This window comes from Mercenaria mercenaria, chromosome 17 (genome assembly GCF_021730395.1).
Source record: "Mercenaria mercenaria strain notata chromosome 17, MADL_Memer_1, whole genome shotgun sequence".
NCBI classification, from domain to species: domain Eukaryota; kingdom Metazoa; phylum Mollusca; class Bivalvia; order Venerida; family Veneridae; genus Mercenaria; species Mercenaria mercenaria.
This window is the reverse complement of record NC_069377.1, coordinates 24,067,216-24,081,116: the sequence shown is the minus strand read 5'-3', so window position 1 is coordinate 24,081,116 and position 13,901 is coordinate 24,067,216.

Genomic DNA, 13,901 nt, shown 5'->3' with positions numbered 1-13,901 from the left:
AATAATCGCCAACGGGTATTTGTTAAACTTCTCCAAAAAGAAGAATATTGACGACTTCCGCCGGATAATGCAAGATATGGACAAAGTTTCCATGGTTCTGTGCAAAGCAAGAATACACACGCAGAACTCTTATCCGAAGCAAGTCTGGTAATTTTAGCTGAATGAGCGGAGGTGTCGAGCTTGCGCCCTCTGGTATTGCCAACCTCTGGACCACTGCGTCTGCTCTAATGGATATACAAACACTTCCATGATAGTCAGGTAATCTGGTACAAGTTCAATGTTTCATACGGCTCAGTAGATGAAAGATATTTGCACAGAAATCATTCTGAACATGTGCTTTTATTTTGATAAAATATTAAAAAAATCACATGACAAGTCTAATTTTTAGTTTTTGTGATAATTTAAGGCATTTTTTTCCAGACTGAGATAATGATTTGGGTCACTTACTTCTTGTGGCATTATTACAGAAGAAACAACTCGAAGAAGGTGTAACATTATACGATATATAAATAACAAAATTTCGATTAGTTAAAAACCGTTTCCTCTTACACCGAATAAATATCATGTTCGACCTAGCTCTCCTACTTGTGAATACTATGTCATTTAAAATGCCTGAAGTAATAGTATATTGTATTTAACATAATGAACTTACTAGCTTTGCAGAATTTATTCTATCATTAGAAACACAATAAGACTGGCACCCGTCAAGATTAAGGATCTAAAAATAATCGAGGAATATTTGGTTAGCATCGTTTTAAAAAGTTATGAGCAGAAAGCGGTCGCCACTTGGCCACAACGGTAATTGGGAGGCTCAGACAATAGGTAGATTATACGGGGGGTCTCGATTCCTCAGTGAGGTGTGAAAACTGTGATTTAATTAACCCAAACCGACCATTTTTGGCTTGTGCATCTGGCCACAAAAAAGGGGAAATATTAAATTGAAATAGGCAATAGATGACAGTATTCGAACGCTGATTGAAATGATCGTGGATGAACCCTTCCAGAGCTACATAGCATATGATCGAATTAGAGCGCCCAAGCAAAAGGATATAAAATAAAACGCGTCGGAATATGTGTCCTAATTTTTCTTGCTTGACCGCAACTGTTCTCCGTACATCTGCTCCAAGACATAGGACATCATGCAACATCAGATATATTTAAATGTCCATAAAAATGAACAGGGTACTTGTTATTGGTAACTTATATAACGTACGTCTGCGTCTCAGATGTTCTTCGTTATCAGTTGTGGAGACTCTACTTTATGATCCTCATTTTTAGTAGCAACGTTTTTCTCCTTGATTTTTACCACACCATCCGTTTTTTACATCATTCTAAGGGATTAGAATAGAAACTATTTTAATTTTCTGAACATATTTGACAGGCCCAAATAGTCCGCTACGTACAATTCAGCAATTTTGGACACCATTGTTAATTTAAATGTTGGGTTTCTTTGTTTTTGGTTTGCTAATAAAACTTTCAGGATAGCTTAGTTAGCATAAAAATAACACTGGCCTGTATTTTAAAGTTTTGAAAAAGGAAATATTTAGGAACTTTTCATCGGCCCAGAAAAAACATATTTCGACCATAAAGTAACAATATCAAATATACGTTTAAAATTAAAAAGAAAAGTTTCAACAGTCATCTCTTGAGTCTTTTATAACAGTATATTAATAATATCTAAATCATGTGTAATATAGAGCCAAAATTCAGGAAATTCCTGTTACGGATTTGGCTGATCAAACAGTAGCTGAACGACCCCTTGTAATCAAGGAATGGGTTTATACGCATATTGCTACATCTGTCTAGATGAGATGCGTTCTGTGGACAGGCCTCAGCTGGCTTGCTTCATAACAACAATTTCATCAAATTTCATCATAAAAGCCCGATCTCTCACATTTGCGACCAAGCGCATGATTGAATCATACCCCTCCCACCCCTAGAAGTACGACCTGAGCGCCCGGTAGAAAAATCCCGTGCCTTTGATGTAAGCAAAAATACTCGAGGCACTACCAATACGACAATGGCGGACCTACCAGTGTATGGAATAATTTACATCACATTTACATCTGTACCAAAGCCTTATATTCATATGGAAATTCTCTTTCCGAAATGCTTCTGAGTTCAAAGGGATATGATGGCAGTGTCACACAACATGAAGGATTCCATATCGTTTTGATGTTTGAACTCGGGTTTCCTAATATTAATTAATGAAATTTTTTAACATCCATCAAAAGAAAAAAATGGCAATATCCATTTTTGCACCTCGACCACTTTTATAGTTAGTGTCCCTTACTTATCCATAATCGTGTTCCTTTTTCTTATCACTCCTAATTCAATATTGCATCTTAGGTATTTTGCCCTTACAGCAATTTGACTTACGATGCTCGGCTTTTTATCAAAGTGCTGAAAAACTGAAAGGTGTGCATGTATTGCTATGTAAATACTTACGGCTTATATCATGTACATGTTCAAACATTATTTCAGCCTTTGCCCCAAAGAAATTATATTCTCCGATATATTGTTAAGTATGTTGATTCATTTGTAAAGTGGCGTGTCTCATTCGTATGTATTTCTAGCTCAATTTCTTTAACATGGTGTTGTTTGATGATATAATAACTTAAATTAACATATGGGTTTCCCCATTTTAATTTGATGTAATCAGAAATTCTATGATACAACTTTTACAAAAATATACTTTTTAGAATATATCCCAGATTTTTTACGTACATAGAATCATTTAGGAAGTTTCTGAAACTTTTATAATAATATAAAATATTTCGCGAAAAATAATTTACCCTACTTGCGCTCTCGTGAAATTATTCCGCAGGCGTAACATTTGTCGTATTTAAATATGTTAAAACATGTTTCTGCTGTATATTATTTCTTAAGCAATTCGAACCCTTAAATAATTTACCACTTTCACAGTTACCGAGGGCCATTATGAAACTAGGTGTGCCATTATGGCTAGAAGGCACAACCAGCCGTTTATTGACCTTTTTATTATATACCTTCGCTTCATATTCATCTTGATACATGTACTTTAATTTTATATATTTGTTTCTACAAACTTATAGGGCCTAAGCATCATGTGTATTGATTTATTCATCAACAGTGCCATCAATATTTGACAATCAATCTGAAAATGATTCAGCACCCTGTCACCCACCATAATGACGTTGCTACATGACGTCAACGTCAGAATGCGCTGACGTTCCGGTTACCCGGGGCCATTATGATTATGGCGCGTGAGGCGCACTGTGCCATTATGGATTCGTCAACAGAAGCCGTAATGACCGTTTTAAACGGCTTTTTTGTTACTTTTTATAGTAACGTATATAATAAGGACCTTTAACTGTTAGAAGCGGTGCTAACCTAAAAGACACTGACTGAATGGCGAACTTTTCAGATCTTGATAAGACTGCACGGATGTGCAGGCTAATCATGATCTTCACTGGTCAGACAGAATCAATTGTGTCCAGCATGCTAAGAGTTAATGACCATGCCAGGTGGTGCTTATCACTCCTCATGCGAGTTTTCATTTTGCAATTTTATATTTCTTTTCAAAATATATATACCAAATAATCCAAAATTTTTAAATTAATGATCTGTTAGTAAGGCAAAGGTCGAAACCTGTATATATAATAATTTGTTCTGAACAAGTAGATGTTGCTTTCTATAAAAGTTATTGTGTTTTGTTAGGGTCTGTTGGTAAAAGACATCATGCTTATGATTTTCACAAAGCTCGTTTTAACTGTATGTCTGACATACTTATCAAGGTAACGGGATAAGGAACAAGAGCTGTCTGTTGACTATTGGAAGAATTGATGGAAGTATGGGGTCAAAATACTACCAGAGAATTTTAGACAAAAAAAAGAAAAATAGATAAGACAAACAATGTACCTGTATTTGTGGATTTGGATAAGTCTTGCACTATATGGCAATGTGTGACCATGCTGGTAAGCAAGTGTTCAAAGTTTCAAAGCCATATATCAAACAGTTTAGACAAAATTTGGAATGGTATGTGAAACTTAACTAATTTCTATGTCAAAAAGGGCCATACCTGAGCTAAAGTCCTCTTGATCCAGTTATGAAGTCTTGCCTACATATGTAGACTATGATGGTAAAGCCATATGACAAACAGGTTAGGCAAAATATGTACTGGCAATGAAAAGTCCAAAACGGGCCATAATTCAGCAAAAATAGTTGACAGAGTTATGTGCTCTTGCCTAAATATGGAGATCATGACGATAAACAGGTGTTCAAAGTTTCAAAGCCAAATAGTTTTAACAAAACGTTGACTTAAACGAAAACTGAACCAATTTTCAAGTCCAAAAAGGATCATAATTCAGCCAAAATACTTGACAGAGTTATGTACTCTTGCCTACAGTTGGAAATCATGATGATAAACAAGTATACAAAGTTTCAAAGCCCAAGTCAAACACTTTTTGTAAGATTTCTAAGTTAAATGGGGCCATAATTCAGCCAAAATGGAGTTATGTACTCTTGCCTAAAACTGGACATGGTGATGGTACACTAGTGTTGAAAGTTTCAAAAAGGTTTTGTCAAAATGTGGACTTGTACGAAAAACTTAACTAAGGTGTGATAAATTGGTTGCAACATTTAAAAGGACCTGAATAATTTATAACATCGAAATATCTTCTACACTTGAACACCAGGTTTTACATTTTAACTCGTGACTGTGCAGCTCGCGAAAATATTGCCTCTGATGGCCACTCAGTGAAAGATATTTTGATCTTACATTGAAACAAACAAATATCCTATATGTCTTTTGTAGTTTTCTTCAACATGCAACGAAGCTTTCAATATTACTCTTTTTTATTATACAGAAATCATTGAACAAATGTGCAGCACCACCTTATATAAGTACGTTTAAGAAGTTTATCGTACTATGCATATATTGTAATATATATATATATAATAAAAACATGTCAAATTCTCAATTCACTCGTGTTTTTGTCTGCGCCGTAGCAAGTCGTATTTTTGCTCCTGATATTTATAATAGACAAAAGCCATGGCTAAGCTTAATTTCCCGGGAGTCTTGAGGCATTCCAATTAATTTGTCCAAGTATTACCCCACACTTAAAGTAATCTTGTTACAAACCTTAGGCTTGCTAAACCGATTTCGTATTAATACGTCTTTCACAATATTTGCCTAGAATTGTTAATCAAATAGCACGCGCGGTGCACGCGATTGTAATTGTCTCATTTGGAAATGTTCTGTTATTTACATTGGTTGCTTAAATGTTTCTGTAAAACACGTGTTCCGGATTAAAGGTTTGTTTGCAGAATCCAAGGATTATACAGCCCTATTCAGCTTTCGCACGAGTAAATAGAGAAGATCACGGAATTAATTTGAACTGTACAATAGACGGATGTATCAATATTCTATTTAATTATCACAGTAAACACAAACGACAGTCCCCTATCCAGAGAGTCGCGGAAAATACAAGGCGAGTTCAAGACCCGAGGACAATAAGGCACAAACATTCCAATAGAACTTTGAGAACTTGACCAATATCAGTGTTTCGTACTTTTCGTACTCTATAAACGTTAAAAATCCATAGAGCTTTAGGTTCTAGAACAGTGGCGCAATTTTGTCCTAGATTGAGTACTTCGAACATTCTGCATTTCTTCCAAGTCAATGGAGAAAAAAAGAACAGTGTTCTTGAAATGTTGGAACGTGGAACTGTCGAGTGTTAAAAATGTTGTGACAAATCAGGTTTTTGTTTCAGTTAGAGAGACTACTACCACAACAGAAAAGTGTGCTATTTTATTCCATTGACACTAATTTAAGAAGACTGAACAATGAAAAATAGAACAATGTCCGTAGTATCTAACGGAAGAACAGTTAAAGATATAATGACAACAAAAAAGAATTAACAAAACTATAGCTTAAGTAGCATAAGAGACTTGCAAGTGCATAAGGGCAATTGATAAATCTGAGAACATTTGTTTCGAGCATGCCTATCAAGCGCGAAAAAATCCAAATGAAATAGCGTCATCACTATTTCCAATGTTCAAATCTAAAACCTTTTTTTTAAATATATAAACACTGCTTGACTTAATGTCATTCAAAGTTCCTAGGTATAGGACAGGCAATAGAGTGGGCAATGAATAAAACTCTTATTACAACAGTACATGCATTTTTCATAAATTTGAACGTTCAACTTATCCATTGGATTATAAAATGTATTAACAGATTTTCAAGTGAAAGCCTCCTCTGCCGGCTTAAATCATTGTATCGTATGATATGTTTTGTCGGCTATCATTTGTATTGTTTTCCCCACACGCTATATAATTGAGCCGTACCATGGGAAAACCAACATAGTGGCTTTGCGACCAGCATGGATCCAGACCAGCCTGCGCATCCGCGCAGTCTGGTCAGGATCCATGCTGTTCGCTAACGGTTTCTCTAATTGCAGTAGGCTTTAAAAGCAAACGGCATGGGTCCTGACCAGACTGCGCGGATGCGCAGGCTGGTCTGGATCCATGCTGGTCGCAAACCCACTATGTTGGTTTTCTCATGGCACGGCTCATATTATATTCCCCCTAAAATGTAAACAAAAGACACTATTGCTCTAATTCGAGTGCTTCTGCAGTAACTCTGGTGAATCTTATACCAGAAAACATACAAAAATATTCATACCTTATCTGCTTATTACCTCATTTTGCAAACAAAAACTCTGACTAACACATTCGTTCGTTTTTGCATAAAAATTTCTTCTTTTTTTTCCAGATATATTACACCTTCGTGTTTAACTAGATTGTTGTAATGAAAATAAATTAATGTTTTGGACAGGCGCACTTTTCATTTAAACAATATGGTATCAAGTCTATGTCATTAGAAATCACATGCTACATTATTTTACAACAGTGACTCAGGGCTTAAAAACGTTTCTCATTATTGTCTACAAGAACCGTTTTCATGTCTGAAAAGTAGGTTAAACCAAATGGTATGATATAATAATTTCGCGGAGATAGAAATTTCCACTGAACATTTCAATTCCCGTAAATATGCTCATAATGATTGGAACTAAAAAGGATTTTTCATTTTTTTTACTGTTATTTAATATACAGATATTGACCGAAACATAAGTCTATAATTGTTATATTATATGCCCTTCTCAAATGCATTCATTTGACTGGCCCATATTTCATACGTATAAGAAAAAGTGATATCACAAGAGTCATTATCACTTTTGCAGGTCAATATCGTTTTTTGCGGACCCGCGCGTGCACTCATTTCGACCAATCAAATGAGCGCATTTGAAAAGTGTATAAAATATTGGTAGTTATAGAATAATTTTGAACAAATATATTAGCTCTAAACTATATCATTTGACATTTAATTTAGATAAATGCGGTAAACATTAGTTCTCTTGAGGTTTGTTGCAAATCGTTAGGTTGAAGAATTCCGTACCCAATATGACAATTAAACACAAAGGTCCGAGCCCTGGCTCCAATTGCATCAGTCCTGTGTCTATTGTTCCTGAATTTATGTTCCTGTTACCCCTAACAATAACAAAGAGACACGGAGGGAAACAGGGTCACTACTATCAACCCTGTAGGCTGATGTAAACCTTCACGGGACATCTAGACTCGTTCACGGATTGTCACCTCGTGTCACCCCCATTTATATTAGTCCTAAATATCACGCAGGCCCCATAGCTAAATATTATAAATGAGCCGTTTTTCTCGTTTTTCACTTGGTTGCGTATGCAAAGATACTTCACCTTGAAGATGGTGTTTATTTTGTAGTGTTTCCATATTCGCGTTTGTTACTTGCCGCGCGGGAAAACATCCACAGCTCTCTGTTTTGACTTGTGCTAGATCTACGTCCATAAGAAGGTGTGAAGGTCAAAAATAATGGCAGTTTTAAAGAATTGCAAGTACAAAGGTAAATATTTATTGTATTGTCCTAAAAGCGAGATTATTCAGAGAATAATTTCAATACAGAATAGCCTTTGAAGCATATGATTAACTGTTTTAATATGCCTGGAGATATTATGAAGTTCAAGGTCAACTACAGCTTCTTAAGGATTGTTGGGTTAGATTGACATAACCTAAAGGAGACTAAATTAAGCATTATTCTGATATGTATCCGGCTTTATGTGTGTAGATGTTATAGCATATATCTGTATACGATACTCAATCACAAACAGAAGTCGGGTAATGACCTTTTATAGAAATATGGCACTTTTCCTGATTAACAACCTGCTCAAAGTTGGACAAAAGCCTAAGATACACATTTATAGTGTGTTGAGAGGTTAGCAGTAAACTATCAAAAGCAATAACAGCAATCTAAAGCAAGAATATTGCATTTCCGTACACTATTTCTGACACAAGGACGTAAAGCTATTTGGTTGATATTATTCTCACTTTGTAGTCAGGAAATATCTGTTGGTAGAATTCCATTAGCTGCAGAATTCATCGTTTATTGTCATCGAAGACGTGACATTAACGGAACGCCAGGGTAGATAACTACAGTATCTGCAGTGTACATGCTTCATTCTCAAGAGATTCGGAGACGCTGTGGGATTCTACATATTGTAGAGTACATGATCTCTGCACTTTTATTCTGACACCATTATTTGGTACCCAATACTGTAACCCAAAACAGTAATGACAATCAAGTATGGTACATTAGCTCTGTCCGACTGCCGGCAACCAGAAACCAGAGAAATACTACACTAATTTACCACGTTGTCATGTTCTTAATACAAAACCAGATATAGAAAATAATAAAGAACTAATCATTGCACAAATATTCTTTTTTTCAAAAATCAATATTTAGAGAAAAAAAAATATCATAAGGCTGTTTGGTGTCAAATTTATTGAATTCACTGCGCAACAGATACAGAGAAATGCAAATGAAAAGACATGTATTTGCGGAAAACGATTTCGGGAGGAGACTGCTTTCTGGATTAGCGTCAAAGTATTTTAGATTTTTTCATCTATACATGTACATATACATGTACTATGTTTAATGCACATCATAAGAAGTTACAGAATAGTAAATTAATTCTAAACGTCATATTGTCTCTATAAGATTATATGAGCCGTGCCATGAGGAAACCAACATAGTGGGTGTGCGACCAGCATGGATCCAGACCAGCCTGCGCATCCGCGCAGTCTGGTCAGAATCCATGCTGTTCGCTTTTAAAGCCTACTGCAATTAGAGAAACCATTAGCGAACAGCATGGATCCTGACCAGACTGCGCGGATGCGCAGGCTGGTCTGGATCCATGCTGGTCGCAAACCCACTATGTTGGTTTTCTCATGGCACGGCTCATATTAACAACGGTTTATACGGTTTCGCGAAAAGCTCGATCTTTGATGATTTTAATCCTTAGCATGCTAGATAAATTGTCGTCTGCTGGAAATGTCATCTGCTAAAATAGTAAAGTTCATTCAATTTGCTCCAAAATTGGAAGAAATATTGTCAGAGTAGCAAACAGCTTGGAACCTGATCAGACGCCGATTTAATCGGCGTCTGATCTGGTTCCAAGCTGTTTGCAAAGGCTGTTAAATTCGCCTGCAGCAGGCTAAGGGTTAATCAAATTTAAATGCAAATAAAAAGGCACCTACCTTTCAGCTAAACCTAGACTAGATCTCAAAACTCACGTGTGGTTTTGCCTGTAGATATTTGTGGATTAGTTATTTTGTCGAACTCCTGACAGAATCGGACGCCATCGTCGTGTATTTGTTTTACAAAAACAGTATAGTAAATTATACAACCTATATATAGAAATGATTATCATAATTCAATTTCCAGGTGAGCACTGTTATTGTCAGAGGGATTATATCTGAACAGGTGTGTTTTCTATAGGAACAGCAATTGCCTGGTATATCTGACCTTGACAAAATGAACTGTACAGATATGATGTCATACCAACAAATATGATGTCTTACAACAGATATGATGTCATACCAACATATATGATGTCATACCAACAGATATGATGTCATACCAACAGACATGATGTCATTTCAAAATGAACACGATATCACACCAACATAGACACGTTGTCTTATCAAAATAAATATGTGGAAAGCAGAGTATGAAAGAATCGGGCACATGAAATGCAAACGAGCCACCTTCTAAATAACACTGTAATGGAGAAACACATTTTTGTATTACAGACGGAGTGCTATCCATCAGCTAGAAATGCGTTATAATAATTATGATCTGGTCGGGGCCTGATAGGGATGTTATAGTATGAACACTAAAAACATTTAAAACAACATTATGTGACAGATGAATCATTACAGACAGAAAAGCAAGTTGAAAAGTAGTTGTAAGGAAAAGTCTTACTTTAGAAAGTTGAACAATTTTTTGTGTACATATATTATTCATTCTACATTCCAGTATTCACTCTTATTGATAAGATTATAAACAAACATGATAATTATAAATATAGATCTATACTTTAATTGTTTTCTCTGCTCTAAATTCAAGCGTAGCTCTAACTTTAAAATGATTCGAACTCATACCATTACTCAGGGAAGTACATAATACATATTCCTTTATACCGATACAATATTGATATGAACTTTTGCTTTAGTAACAAGTATGTATATAATATATGTATGTATGTTTATTTCACAGGACAATGTCTATTTATAAACCTGAAAAAATACTGAAAAATATGCATGTTTTCCAAAATATTTAAATGCTGTGATGCAGTTGTTTAATTTTAGGGACTTTCAGGAGTCTAACACAGGCTTTCCCCATCCCTTAGCTACTACCCTCCCCCACTCACATACTCGACAACCCCCTCACCCTTCTCTACAACCCCTCCACCTTACCCCCATACTCTACAACCTTCCCCACCCCTTATAAGTTTTATTTACAGATACTAAAATAACAAAACACATGTTCAACAATTATAAAGCATCTTGTCAGTAGCAGAAACTTTCCTGAAAATATAGGCTAACATACTTTTCCGCTTTTATAAAGTGAATATGTTTGACGGAATTTTATCAAGTTCGAAAGCCATTGTTTCGTTTCCGCTCAAGGGTTGATCATGTTCTGGAAACCCGCATGATAATAACTACACAACTAAATGATAATTTCACTTACCCAGTCTTGTAGTTGCTGAACGGAAAAGCCCTGTAAACTCCAAGTGAGACCAAGACGCTCCATTTTTCAAAATCACTGACAAAATTAATCCATCCGACATGAATAGTAGATTCTAATATCAGCTTGTAAATTCCAACCACTTATCAAAAATAAAAATTCTAAATCTTACAGAATACATAACTGTGAAATTGCAACAAAAATGACCCGTCTTACTAGTCGAGCACGTGCAGATACCTTAAAGTCAATTATCACGCTTTTCCCCGAAATTACGTGGTCAATGATTACATACTTTAATATCTGACATATTTGACCCAGTATATATACATATATACATATATATATAATAATAATTTGCACGAATTGTGCGAAGAATCTGACCAATCAAATACCTGGATAGACAATTAAAGCACAAGAATATTGATACTTAATTATTTAACAATATAGAATAATGAGTAATTAATGACCGGTTGTACGTATTTTCATTGGTAGAAAAGTAAAGATTCATTCTTTCACGTTGTCCTCGTTCATCATGTGTATTTTATTTTTGTTTGAACTGTTTCTCATGTTTATGTTTTAAATGCATACCGAGAAACTGAAAATAAACTTGGAAACTTGAAAACTTGAAAACTGAAACAATATTTTTTTCAGATAGGCCAGATACTGGAAGAGCCAGAAACCAAATTTTGAAATATATCAGATGCCCTTAGCACACCAAATACTTGAACAAGTCAACTGTATATGTACAGAAGGTTAGGCAATGAAGCATTGTACATACACGTTCGGAGAATTCGGTACAGAATTCTTAAGGAGAATGCGGAAACAATTTTGTGTGTTTTTAACTTTAAGATAAACACCTTATTTGTCAAGAAAGCAAATCTTAGTAGAATTTTGCATAGTTTGTCTTTGCTGAAATGATTAACAAAGGTGCGAACTAAGACATTGGTACAATTAGTTAGAACCCATCTACTTTTGTTTTGTAATTGCATTAATAATGCTAATTAAGTTAGTATTTGTTAAGTATGTAATGTCTTACTGTATTCTCTTGTGTCACTTTGTGATTTGGGATAAATAAAGGTAATGTTGTTGTTGTTGTTGTTGAAATATTCTTGGGTTTGACAGTCCAGTAACACGGGAGCAGTTGCTTATAAAGTTCTACTGATAGAAATAAATTTAAGAGGTTTGTTCAATTTCGGCCAAAATTGGCCCCAAAGTCATTCAGAAAAATGAAAAAGCACATAAATATATGCCTTGGACTAGTAACAGACAGGTAATCGGGAAATCCTCTTAGTATACGCCACTTAATCGCACCAAAAACGTCATAGAAATACCCTGGTAGAGCATATTCAGTCACAGTCAACAATTGCTACAAATAGAAGAAGAAATGTACAAAATCAATTTTCTAGACTTACTGCAAAATATTTCGTTTCTTCAGTAGACCGAGAGATACTTTAGGATGTAGTCTTATATGCCGTTGACTTGTTTTGCCGTTATTTGGATGTTCGTATTACCTTTTGTCATAAAACTGGGGCCATTTTAACCCACCTCAAAGTCATTCGGTTTGCTTGGAAATTCGATTTATTTCACTGAACTATTATAATATGCCATGATTTTATATAAACGAAAATAATACGTATACAGTTTCTTTCATGAACACTTCTGAAATTTGATTGTGTATCATGCAGTTTGCAAATGCAACAATACAAAAACAGGGGAACAATTCAGAAACTTAATCCATTGTCTATTAATCTGGCATTGATTTACTACTGTACCTGTTTGATAGGCCATTGTTCGCCATAGTTCAATGTGCAATCTGGTTCAAGTATCAGTTTATAATTATTTACTTAAAGCAGATACTTATGACATGTCTTTGGCCGCACCTTGGTACAAATAGTTTTATTTTTAATTTTTTTGTTGTTTTTTTTTTTTGGCAGGGGGGGGGGGGGGGGGGGGGGGGGGGGGGGTTACTCAAAATGAAACTTCTTTAATCAGCAAATGATTCTGCCTTTGCGAGCAGTGCAGACCAACATCAGTCTGCTCATCCGTGCAGGCTGATCATGGTTTGCGCTATTCGTTATTTAGACAGTAAAGTTTCACTGCCCACCCCTTCGAATAACAAATGGTACTGCCTAAATTGAATGATGGACCAGTTCATTTTAGAAATAACCAACGCAGCTTTTGCGTTTTATCCTTATGTAGTAGAAAATTAGTTTTTAAAGTGATTTTATATATTTGAAATAGTATTGGAAGTAGTGCTTATATTTTTATAGATTTTTTACAGATGTTATTGTCATAGACCGCAGACCTGGATGCATGCAAGTTCTTCACCTTCGTAAGAAACTGATATTCTGCATAATTCCAATGACACTTTACATTACAAACAACATATTAAAGAAATGTTCATTGTCGCAACGAAAGCTATTTACATTAACATATTTTTTATAGTAAGTTTGAGTTATAAAAAAAACCAGATGTTTCTCATATTTACGAATTTCAGTCATATAATCCCAAGTCATTATAAATGATAACATATTGAGTAACTGGAATAGAAATCGCAAAACGTGCCTGCTACTCGATGTGTGACTCCTAATTTTGTGCTGTGCTTAACGTTTGCAGGGATCCCACACCTCCAGTTTTATTTTTTAACAAAACACATTTATTTGTGTTAGACAACTTAATACGGGATTGGCCGTTTTGGTAATACTAATTTATATTTCATGAAACAAAATGTTTTAACAGAATATCCTCGTGGCATATATTCTTGCATTATGCCGACACAAATAAAAAGGACACATATAGT